Below are 12851 nucleotides of genomic sequence, written 5' to 3'. Positions count from 1 at the left end.
CCTTGGTGTGAGCGGCCTCCCCCAGGGTATCCGCTACCCCTGTATGCCCAAGACGAGGACTCAGGAAGGCGGAGCGACGAGCAGCGCCGCCGACGCTGCGCCCGGGGTCACTGGGCCGTGGCGACGCACGCCGTCGCTCCAGGAATCCACGCCGCGGACTCCTCGCGCGAGCTGGTGCTGTGGGCGCCGATGCCCCTAAGCTCTTGGATTTGCTTCCTGCGGTTCTTCTCCGACATGATGCCGCCGAGGGGGCCTCTCGAGCTCTGGTTCAGCATGCCGACTGTGGTGCTCCAGCGACTGGAGCGGAGATCGAAGCAGTCCCCACCGGCAAGATCTTCATGACTCGTGGCTGGGGCGAGATCGCGCGGGTCTGCCGCGCGAGGGGCGCCCTCACGATCCACCTTGAGTACGACGGCGTCTCCACGCTCTTCTTCAAGGTCTTCGATGCCGAGGGCCGCTGCCTGGAGTGATGCTCCGGAGAGGAGCGCGAGGCTGACGCGCGCTCCGCTCGCGACCACTCCAGTAGCAGCAGCCCTTGGGAGTCCAGCAGCTCTCCTGAGCTCTGCGAGACTCCGAAGACGAGCGACGACAGCTATGTGCCCCCGAGCTCTCGCCGCGCTGGGAGCAGTGCTGCCGCATCCGGCCATTGCCGCCGCTGATCTGGATGGGGTTGGCGCCGGCCTCCCGTGGCCCACTGTTGATGATGGCGTCTGCCATGGGGGGTGTAGATAGGATCCTCCTTAGTTTTAGCTTTTGTTTCCTGCGAAGAATCATGAAGTGCCCCATGGGGGCATGTAAGGGCCTGTAATGTCTTTTGTGCTTATCTTCCCTGTTATGAAGATTTGATGAGCACGCGTCCCGTTAAGGCTCGGTCCCCCCTTTCTTTCCTCGTGACAGCTTGTTGCTCTACGCCGGCAGGTCCTGGTCCCGAGGCAGGCTATAGCCGTCGTTGGTATGCTAGGTCGCGTGCCGTGTCAAGGCCAGGAGGTGTGCGGCCCGAGGTCCAGTAAGAGCCCCTGAGGCGCGATGCTCAGGAGGTCCCCCTTAGCGCTCAAGCGGCCATGGTAAGGGAAGAAAGGGAGTTGACGTGGCTGCAACAGGATTGCGGCAAGGCGTGAGTGTCCATAAGGCCTAGACATTTAGCCGATCCGAGGGCGAGACTTATCTTGTGAACTTCATGGCGATTCCTGCCGCTGCACTGGGGCTGCGCGCCAACTTGTGCGGCATAGCCAGGCCGACCCATACAAGTTTCCCTCCTCCCATGCTCTCCTTAGTGCTCTGCGTCCTCAGGTCTCGGCCCTCGAGCGAGCTCAACCGCCACTGGTATGCCAGGTTGCAATGCTGTGGTCAAGGCCAGGGGGTGAGGGCTAGAGAGCCAGTAAGAGCTCCTGAGTCGCGATGCTCAGGAGCCCCCTTTTAACGCGCAAGCAAATTGCACGAGATAAAAGGAGACTCGCCATGCCGCCTGCTATCCTCCCCGCGGGGTCCCTGTGAACAGGCACAAGAAGAACATGGTTTGCCATTACAGCCGTCAGCCTGCCGCTGGTTGGTCCGGATGAAGTGAAGGCACTGAGGGCCTGGTGAGGTGACGTGCGCGGGGCGTGCCGCGAGTCAGAGCTCGACCGCTGAGATTTGTCGACGTAGCAGGGACGGACCCATGCACCAGCGCCATGCCTGTGAGGAGGCCCCATGGGAGGCGATGATCAAACAGGTGATAACCATAGGCAGGTTAAGCAAGGAAGGCAAATCAGCTTGGGTAAATGCAGGAAGATACATGCCACTGGGTCCGGCCCGTGCGGCTTGGGGATGATGCAGCCCGAGGGGCGCCCCCAACAAGGTAAGCTAAAGACATGAGCAAAAGGGATACATGCCATAGGGATGGACCCACACGGCCTGGGAATAATGCAGCCCAAGGGGCGCTCCAAGCTTATCGAGCTTGGAAGATGTCACCTGGTTCTGTAGACAAAGCAGAGTTGGTGCAGCTGAAGGCGTGCGTCGAAGAAAGGACTCCTCATGAGCCACCGGAGCCCTGAGCTTCAGGAGGCTCTGGGGGCTCAGGAGGCTCCCTGAAGATCATCTCCATTCCCTCCAAGACGACGCGGTACCTGGCCTCTCGAGCCGCCAGGTCACACCGTATGGCGCACTGATAGGCCGACGCCACCCTCGGCAAGCCGAGGGGCATGTGAACGTAGCTGTGCAGCGGGCCCTTGCAATGGCCCACACGCGAAGGCCAGATGCACTCCTGAGACGCGGCCCTATTGAGCCCTGGGACGTCGATGCAGACACGCAGCTCAGCACCCTCGCCTGGGTGGTGAGCTGCGCCCTGTGAGCGGCTGTCGTCGTGCATGGCTCTTGCGTCTTGCAGTTCCTGTCTGGTCTTGGCGATGAACTCCTGAGTGGTGGGCACCCCTTGCCCTATGTTCTCCTGAGGAAAACGTGCCGCATAGCACGCCTCCAAGTGATGCCCAAGCGCCTCCCTCGTGAGGTTGGCAAGGCCCAAGGCCCTCCAGAAGAGAGCCCCCGAGATCTGCCCGAGGAGGGCGCTAGGTGCGCCTTCCTATGCGATGGAGGGAGGCGCCCGTGGGACGGGCGCTGATCCTGACGACGATCCTACCGCGACGCCATCCTCCTGAGGTCCTGCGCGGCACAACTACTTCTTCTTGGGGATGGCCTCCGGAGGGCCCTCACTTCTGCTATCGGGGTCGTCGATTGCTGCGGCTTGGAAGGCGCGCTCGAGGGAGCACGCCACTTCCCTTTCTTCACACAGGACTGATGACCCCGCCACTTCCAGGCATCTTGAGGATGTTGTAGCCGTGGTGGGTGACCGCCATGAACTTTGCCAGGGTCAGATACCCGAGGATGGCATTGTACAGCAGGCGGATGTGCGCGTCGTCGAAGTCGATGAGCTCGGTGCGGTAGTTGTCGCGTGTGCCGAAGGTGACAGGCAGGCGGACCTGCCCTATCGGTGTGGTGGAGCCGTTGGTTACTCCTGAGAAAGGTTTGGTAGGCTGGAGCTGCTCATATGGCACTTGGAGGTTGTCGAAGGTGTCGACGAACAGGACGTTGAGCCCTGCACCACCGTTTATGAGGGTCTTGGTAACCTGCACATTGCTGATGACTGGGGAACACAACATCGGGGAGGACGCCGGCGGTGGCCGCGCACTTGAGGTGATCTGCCGAGTCGAAAGTGATGGCGCACTGGGACCACTTGAGCGGGCGCACGGCCTCAAGCTTGGGGAGCGCCGCGTTCACCTCGCGAGCGAACCGTTTGAAGATGCGCTGGGAGGCAGGGGCCTGGGCGCCGCCCAAGATGCAGGCGATTGCACACGGCTCCTGGAAGCCCATAGCCCCCTCGTTGTGATGATGGTCGTCGTTCCTTCTTCGTGGCGGCAGTGGAGGAAGATTGGCGTTGCTTTGGGGGTGATCCTCACGAGGCTGATCCCTCCATGCCCCCTCACGAGGATGGTCTTGCCAGCGGTCCTCACGAGGCCTATCGTGCCATTCTTGTCGCGGGCCACGATCGTCCCAGCGTCCGCCTCCACGTCCTCCTCCGCGGCCGTAGCCCTGGTCGCTGCGCCCCGGGCATCGACCGTAGCGTCCATCTCGTATGGCTCTGAGCTCTTGGTAGTCGCTGGTGTTGTGGGTGTTCAGGTTGTGGAAGGTGCAGAACGGTCGGCTGTTCTTGGATGACTCGGGCTGATCTCTGCCTCGTTTGGTGTCGGGCTCTACAGCTAGCACTGCCGCTTCCTTGCGCTTCATGTCCTTGGCCTTGGATTTCTTCTCCTCTGTGCCCGCGGCTGGCAGCTCAAGGAGAGAGAGGCGCCCCTCCTCAGCTCTTGCGCACTTGGTCGCCAGGTTGAACAGCTCCTGAGACGTGCAGAGCGCCTCATGTATAGCGAGCTCTTCCTTCATCTTGACGTCACAGACACCATCGGAGAACGCGGAGATGATGGCCTCGTCCGTGATCTTGGGGATCTTGAGGCGGGTGTTGTTGAAGCGCTGGATGTACTTTTGGATGGTCTCCCCTAGTTGTTGCTTGATGCGGCGCAGGTCGCCTGCGGCCGGCGGGCGGTTGTGAGTGCCCTGGAAGTTGGCGACGAAGAGGTCGCACATCTCGTCCTAGGAGGAGATCGAGTTGTGCTGCAGGTTCAGGAACTAGGAGCAGGCCCCATCCTTGAGAGCCATGGGAAACCAGTTCGCCATGACTTTCTCATCGCCGTTGGCTGCTTCGATGCTCAGCTCGTAGAGCTGCAGGAACTCAGCGGGGTCGGCGGTGCCGTCGTAGCAAGGATGCAGATCCGACTTGAACTTGCCCGGCCAGGCGACACTGCGCAGCTCGGGGGTGAAGGCGCGACAGCCGGCCTTGGTTACTGGGGCCCGCCTAGGAGGTGGAGCTTGGTCATGGAGAGGTCCGCGCGGCGCCGCTTCGAGCGGCGCACGGTCTTGACGAGGCGGCGCGGGAAGCGCGGGTGCAGCTTCTCGCGGCCGTGGGATTTCTTGGCAGCTTATCTCTTCGCGCGCGGGCACCAGGTGTGGCGGATCGCACCGCGGGGCCGCGCGCCTTGGTGCCAAGGCGCCGTCTTTGGGCTGGGGTTGTGGAGGCACGCTTCGGGCCTCATCGCCCGTGGCCGGTTGAGGGTGAGGCAGAGAGACGGATAGCGCCGGGGAGCCCCTTGCGGCGCGGACGAGCTCGGCGACGCGATTGAGCCACTCCTCGTAGAGGTCGTCGACTGGGCGGTAGAGCAGGAGCTCGTTTGCGGTGAGGAGTGTGGCCCGCGCCTCCATGGGAGCGCGGTCTGCATGAGACGAAGAACAGGCCGGGGTCAGCGATGGAGTGGCGGTGCGGCCGTCCTGCCACACCGAAGGATGCAGCGAAGACGCTTGCTGCTCGTTCCCCACCGGGCCGGCGGCAGCGTTGGTGGCGGGAGACGGAGAACGACGTGGTGGCCCGCCGATGGGAGCCATCTGAGCAGCGCAGGCGGTGAGGGTAGCCCGACGCTCAACTCGAGCACGGCGAGCGTCCGCCATGGAGACGATGGGACGACGGAGCGACGGACTGATGGAAGGGAAGCTATGGCGCACCCCTACCTGGCGCGCCAAATGTTGGATGTGGGGTTCCGGCAAACCCTTAAGGTTCGAACACTGGGGTGCGCACGAAGTCTTTTCCTCCCACCGATCTACGCCCTAGCTCGCTAAGATCTCGCAAACGAACTCGACGAACTCGCAACACAGGAAGACACAAGATTTATACTGGTCCGCGCCACCGTTGTGGTGTAATACCCTACTCCAGTGTGGTGGTGGTGGATTGCCTCTTGGGCTGATGATGAACAATACAAGGGGGAGAACAACCTCCTGAGGTTAAGGTGTTCTTGTGCTTGGCTAACTTGTGAGGGTGAGAGTGGGCTGAATCTGTCCTTTCTGCCTATGGTGGTGGCTAGTCCTATGTATAGAGGCCCTGGTCCTCTTCCCAAATACTGAGAGGGAAGAGAGCCAACAATGGCGGGCAAATTTGAAGGGGGACAACTAGTACCAGCCATCCTAACAAAAGGTGGTCTCCGCCTGCGAAAGACTCTGGTGGTGACGCCATCTCGGGCTCCACGATGACCTCCGTCTTGCTGTCCTTCTGGTCCTGGTCTTGTTGCACCAAAATGGCAACCTTTGCCTGATGCCTCGGTACTCCTCGCCTGCGCTGGTTTCCTTAGCACCAAAGAGGAAACAAGGATGCTGCGCGCGCTGGCGCCCGCCTGGTGTCGATCGTCATGGCTCACGTCACGAGAGCCTCGTGAGGTTCGCCTCGCCTTGATATCTCCGCTCCTCGTGAGCCTGCCTGAATAGGCCACTCTAGAGGAGGTCTTGCATCGTCCGCCTCGCGAGGCTCGGCTCCTCGCGAGGGTGTTGGATGCCTTGTTGATGAAGATGGGCCGTACGGCCTGCCGGCTTAGCCACGCCGCGGGCCGCAGGCAGGCAAGTCTGGGGACCCCCGTCCCCAGAACGCTGACACATACCAGCTTTTCTCATCTCAATAAGTTCATCATATAATCATCATTATTGCCTTTCACTTGCACGACCGAATAGTGTGGATAATAATAATGCACGTGCATTGGACTAAGCTGGAATCCGCAAGCATTCAATTCAAGAGAGAAGACAAGGTAATATGGGATCTTCGTTAGATCAATCAGTAATGCATATAAGAGCCACTTTAACATTTTAATTATGGTCTTCTCCTCTCGACCCCCAAAGGAAAGAAAAGAAATAAAACTATTTACACGGGAAAGCTCCCAACAAGCAAAAGAAGAACGGGAAATCTTTTTGAGTTTTCTTTTTAATTACTACTACAAGCATGGAAATTAAACTAATTAAAAGCTACAACTAATTATTTTGTTTTTTAAGGTTTATTTAACACACAAGAAGAAAGCATAAAAAAGGAAAAATAAACTAATCATGGATGATACAATGAAAAAGTATGAGCACCGACAGCTAGCAATGAGTGTGTGAACATGAATGTAATGTCGGTGATAGATACATACTCCCCCAAGCTTAGGCTTTTGGCCTAAGTTGGTCTATGGCCACGGTTGGCCTGGCGGATATCCATAGTAATAGTTGGGGTCGTACTGTGAAGAAGCCTCGGATTGCCATTGGTTGGCAATCACCTCCGGATCCCACTGGTAATCAGACTGTCGTGGAGGATCAAATTGTGGTTCCGGCTCTGGCTCTGTAGCTGAGGTAGGGTTCTGGTAGGCATGAATGGCCTCCAACGAACAAGGTACTTGCCTGCAGATAAATCAAACAAGGAAGGATCAGGCAAGGTAATAGTCTCAGGATGATTTTTACCAGATATTAGTTTGTACTTAAGCTCCTTTTCCCTATTCTTAACAATAAAGTCATGTGCTACCATACACTTATAATCTAGATGAATTGGAGGGAATAACTTCTCTTCCTTCTCATAATGCCTAATAGGTATGTTAAAGTGTGCAGCAAGGTGCGAGGCGAAGATGCCTCCAAGGACGGGGCCCTTAGTACGGTTAAGATTTAACTGCTTTGCAACAATAGCGCCCATACTGAATGTGTCATCACGAAATAAGGAATGTCACAAAATAACAATATCAGGGGCACTCAGGTTTCCACAGTTTCCACGCCCAATTAAGCATCTACTAGCAAATATAGCAAAGTAACATAGAACAGGAAAGTGTATGCTAGTAATTCGTGCGTCGAAAAACTTCCTCGTTTCCCCTACAGCAATGGTATCAATAAACCCATCCACATCGTCACGATGTGGTTCCTCTACACTGCCCTCAAAAGGGATCAAACAAACCCAACAAAAATTACGAAGTGACATCTCCTTATGCTCATCATATAAATAAAATTCCACCGTAGGTGGTGAGCTCCTAGCATGGAAATGAAAGTTTTGCACAAAGATATTGGTGGTGAGAGATACTGTTCGCGTTGGTCGTGGAGGAAGGCGGTGAGGCCTGCATTCTCAGCCAATTCATAGAAATCATCATAAATCCCGGCTGCTCTCAAGAAATCATCACTAGGCCATTCACACGGCCGGACCTCCACGGTGCGAGGGAGATTATACTTGGGCCTCTTATCCTCCTCACTTTGCTTATCCTTCGAGCTTCGGCTAGATGAGCCCCTCAAAAATCTCTTCATATTTTTTCTGAAAATATCTGAAATTTTTAGTAACTTCAAAATAAAAGTGAACCAAACTCAACAATATTGATAGCAACTACTCCTACAAGTGCCTAGAGGCAATATCATGCATCAAAACTACTTTTGACCATATAAATTTGACATGCAAGCTCAAGAACAGGGTCACCTAAGCAGCAAAAATATGCAATGAATAACGCACTAGAACAAAAACTAATTGCACCACTGGAGGAGTCACATACCAAGGAACAATCCCCCAAAGCAGTTTTGTGAGAGGTGCTTTGAGCAAGGAGATCGAAAATGGCAGCAAAATGAGCTTGGACTCGGGTTTGAGCTGGCTAGAGGTGTTTGTGGGAGGAAGAAGGAATGTGTGGTAGCTGAAATAAGTGGAGGGGAGTCACCGTGGGCCCATGAGGCAGGGGGGCGCGCCCAGGGGGGTAGGGCGCGCCCTCCACCCTCGTGGCCAGGTGCTTTCTCCCCCTGCTGTGTTTTCAGTGCCAGATATTCTCAAATATTCTAGAAAAAATCATATTTAAATTTCAGGTCATTTGGAGAACTTTTATTTTCGGGGTATTTTTTATTGCATTGATAATTCAGGAAACAGAAATGAATTACTATTTTTGCTTTATTTAATATAAATAACAGAAAGTAAAAAGAGGGTACAGAAAGTTGTGTTTTCGAAATTCAACCATCTCATGCTCATCAAAAGGAATCTACTAACAAGGTTGATCAGGTCTTGTTAACAAACTCATTCCGAATAATATGGAACCGGAGAATTTTCGAATAACACTAGGTTACCTCAATGGGGATATGTACGTCCCCAACAATAAGAATATCATATTTCTTCTTGACAGTAGTAAGAGGAAATTCAAAACCTCCAAAAATAATCGATGGAATTTTTCCAATAGAGTTTAGACTATGAACTTGAGGTTGTTTCCTCGGAAAGTGTACCGTATGCTCATTGCCATTAACATGAAAAGTGACATTGCCTTTGGTGCAATCAATAACAGCCCCTGCAGTATTCGAAAAGGGTCTTCCAAGAATAGTAGACATACTATCGTCCTCGGGAATATCAAGAATAACAAAGTCCGTTAAAATAGTAATGTTTGCAACTACAACAGGCACATCCTCACAAATACCGATAGGTATAGCAGTTGATTTATCTGCCATTTGCAAAGATATTTCAGTAGGTGTCAACTTATTCAAATCAAGTCTACGATATAAAGAGAGAGGCATAACACTAACACCGGCTCCAAGATCACATAAAGAGGTTTTAACATAGTTTCTTTTAATGGAGCATGGTATAGTTGGTACTCCTGGATCTCCCAGTTTCTTTGGTATTCCACCCTTAGAAGTATAATTAGCAAGCATGGTGGAAATTTCAGCTTCCGGTATCCTTCTTTTATTTGTCACAATTTCGTTCATATACTTAGCATAAGGATTCATTTTGAGCATATCGGTTAATTGCATACGCAAAAAGATAGGTCTAATCATTTCAGCAAAGCTCTCAAAATCTTCATCATCCTTTTTCTTGGATGGTTTGGGAGGAAAAGGCACGGGTTTCTGAACCCATGGTTCTCTTTATTTACCGTGCTTCCTAGCAACAAAGTCTCTATTATCATAACGTTGATTCTTTGATTGTGGGTTATCAAGATCAACAGCAGGTTCAATTTCTACATCATTATTATTGCTAGGATGAGCATCAGCATGAACATCATCATTAACATTATCACTAGGTTCATGTTCATTACCAGATTGTGTTTCAGCATCAGAAATAGAAATATCATTGGGATTCTCAGGTGTGTCTACAACAGGTTCACTAGAAGCATGCAAAGTCCTATCATTTTTCTTTTTCTTCTTCTTAGAAGGACTAGGTACATCAATATTATTTCTCTGAGAATATTGCTCAATTCTCTTAGGATGGCCTTCAGCATACAAAGGTTCCTGAGTCATTTTACCACCTCTAGTCATAACTCTAACAACATTATCATATTTCTTACTATTTAATTCATTGAGCAAATCATTCTGAGCTTTAAGTACTTGTTCTACTTGAGTGGTAACCATAGAAGCATGTTTACTATTAAGTTTAAGTTCACCTTTAACATTAGCCATATAATCACCCAAGTGTTCAAGCATATCAGCATTGTGTTTCAATTGTCTACCAACATAAGCATTGAAGTTTTCTTGTTTAACCATAAAGTCATCAAATTCATCCAAGCATGGGCTAGCAAACTTAGTAAATGGGATTTCAGCTTTATCATATCTATAGAGAGAATTTACCTTTACTACCTGTGTCGGGTTATCAAGACCATGTATTTCTTCAACAGGCGGCAAATTAAGACCATGTATTTCTTCAATAGGGGGTAAATTCTTAGCATCTTCAACTTTAATACCTTTTTTATTTCATAGATTTGTTTGCCTCTTGCATATCTTCATGACTGACCAATAGAATACCCCTTTTCTTCGGAGTTGGTTCAGGAATTGGATCAGGAAGTGTCCAATTATTTTCATTAGTCAACATATTATTCAATAAAATTTCAGCTTCATCTAGTGTTCTTTCCCTGAAAACACAACCAGCACAACTATCCAGGTGGTCTCTGGAAGCATCGGTTAGTCCACTATAGAATATATCAAATATTTCATTTTTCTTAAGAGGATGATCAGGCAAAGCATTAAGTAATTGGAGAAGCCTCCCCCAAGCTTGTGGGAGACTCTCTTCTTCAATTTGCACAAAATTATATATTTCCCTTAAAGCAGCTTGTTTCTTATGAGCAGGGAAATATTTAGCAGAGAAGTAATAAATCATATCCTGGGGACTGCACATGCAACCAGGATCAATAGAATTAAACCATATCTTAGCATCACGCTTTAATGAGAACGGAAATAATTTAAGGATATAATAATAGCGAGTTTTCTCATCATTAGTGAACAGGGTAGCTATATCATTCAATTTAGTAAGATGTGCCACAACAGTTTCAGATTCATAGCCATAGAAAGGATCAGATTCAACTAAAGTAATTATCTCAGTATCAACAGAGAATTCATAATCCTTATCAGTAACAAAGATAGGTGAAGTAGCATAAGCAGGATCATATTTCATTCTAGCATTCAGAGTTTTTTGTTTTAGCTTAGCTAATAATTTCTTAAGATCACTCCTATCATTGCAAACAAGAAAATTTCTAGCAGTTTCTTCATCCATAACATACCCCTCAGGCACAACAGGTAATTCATATCTAGCGGGGGAGTCTTCATCATCACTTCCATCAATATTATCAGCTTCAATAATTTCATTCTCTCTAGCCCTAGCAAGTTGTTCATCAAGAAATTCACCAAGTGGCATAGTAGTATCAAGCATAGAAGTAGTTTCATCATAAGTATCATGCAAAGCAGAAGTGGCATCATCAATATGATGTGACATATCAGAATTAATAGCAGAAGCATGTTTAGGTGTCGCAAGCTTACTCAAAACAGAAGGTGAATCAAGTGCAGAGCTAGATGGCAGTTCCTTACCCCCCCTCGTAGTTGAGGGATAAATCTTGGTTCTTGGATCTTTCAAGTTCTTCATAATGATAAGCAGATATAAATCCCAAGTAACTCAAATAATAGAGCTATGCTGCCCGGCAACGGCGCCAGAAAATAGTCTTGATAACCCACAAGTATAGGGGATCGCAACAGTTTTCGAGGGTAGAGTATTCAACCCAAATTTATTGATTCGACACAAGAGGAGCCAAAGAATATTCTCAAGTATTAGCAGCCGAGTTGTCAATTCAACCACACTTGTAAACTTAATATCTGCAGCAAAGTGTTTAGTAGCAACGTAATATGATAGTAGTGGTAACGGTGGTAAAAGGTAACGGTAGAAAAAGTAATATTTTTGGTGTTCTATAGTGGTGATAACAATAGTAACAAAAAAGTAAATAAACGGAGAACAATATATGGAAAGCTCGTAGGCAATGGATCAGTGATGGAGAATTATGCCAGATGTGGTTCATCATGTAACAGTCATAACCTAGGGTGACACAGAACTAGCTCCAGTTCATCAATGTAATGTAGGCATGTATTCCGAATATAATCATACGTGCTTATGGAAAAGAACTTGCATGACATCTTTTGTCCTACCCTCCTGTGGCAGTGGGGTCCTATTGGAAACTAAGGGATATTAAGGCCTCCTTTTAATAGAGTACCGGACCAAAGCATTAACACATAGTGAATACATGGACTCCTCAAACTACGGTCATCACCGGTAAGTATCCCGATTATTGTCACTTCGAGGTTAATGGATCATAACACATAATAGGTGACTATATACTTGCAAGATAGGATCACGGACTCTCATATATTGATGAAAACATAATAGGGTCAGATATGAAATCATGGCACTCGGGCCCTAGTGACAAGCATTAAGCATAACAAAGTCATAGCAACATCAATCTCAGAACATAGTGGATACTAGGGATCAAACCCTAACAAAACTAACTCGATTACATGATAAATCTCATCCAACCCATCACCGTCCAGCAAGCCTACGATGGAATTACTCACGCACGGCGGTGAGCATCATGAAATTGGTGATGGAGGATGGCTGATGATGATGATGGCGACGGATACCCCTCTCCGGAGCCCCAAACGGACTCCAGATCAGCCCTCTCGAGAGAGTTTAGGGCTTGGCGGCGGCTCTGTATTGTAAAACGCGATGAATCCTTCTCCCTAGTTTTTTCTCCCCGAAAGTGAATATATGGAGTTGAGGTCGGTGGAGCGTCAGGGGCCCACGAGGCAGGGGGCGCGCCTAGGGGGGTAGGGCGCGCCCCCACCCTCGTGGACAGGTGGAGGCCCCCCTGATGTGGATCTTCCTTCCAGTATTTATTATATATTCCAAAATAATTCTCCGTTGATTTTCAGGTCATTCCGAGAACTCTTATTTCTGCACAAAAATAACACCACGGCAATTCTGCTGAAAACAGTGTCAGTCCGGGTTAGTTCCATTCAAATCATGCAAGTTAGAGTCCAAAACATGGGCAAAAGTGTTTGGAAAATTAGATACGACGGAGACTTATCAACACCTCCCATAGAACTCCATTAGCAGCTGGGAGGACTTAGAGGACGCTTTTCGAGACAACTTCCAAGGCACTTATGTCTGGCCACCGGACACTGATGACCTGAGTCACATAGTCCAGCAACCCGGAGAGTCAGCATGCAAACTT

The sequence above is a fragment of the Triticum dicoccoides genome, chromosome 5A (assembly GCF_002162155.2).
Source record: "Triticum dicoccoides isolate Atlit2015 ecotype Zavitan chromosome 5A, WEW_v2.0, whole genome shotgun sequence".
In the NCBI taxonomy this organism is placed as follows: Eukaryota; Viridiplantae; Streptophyta; class Magnoliopsida; order Poales; family Poaceae; genus Triticum; species Triticum dicoccoides.
The sequence above is the reverse complement of the archived record's forward strand: the minus strand, read 5'-3'. Positions refer to the sequence as shown.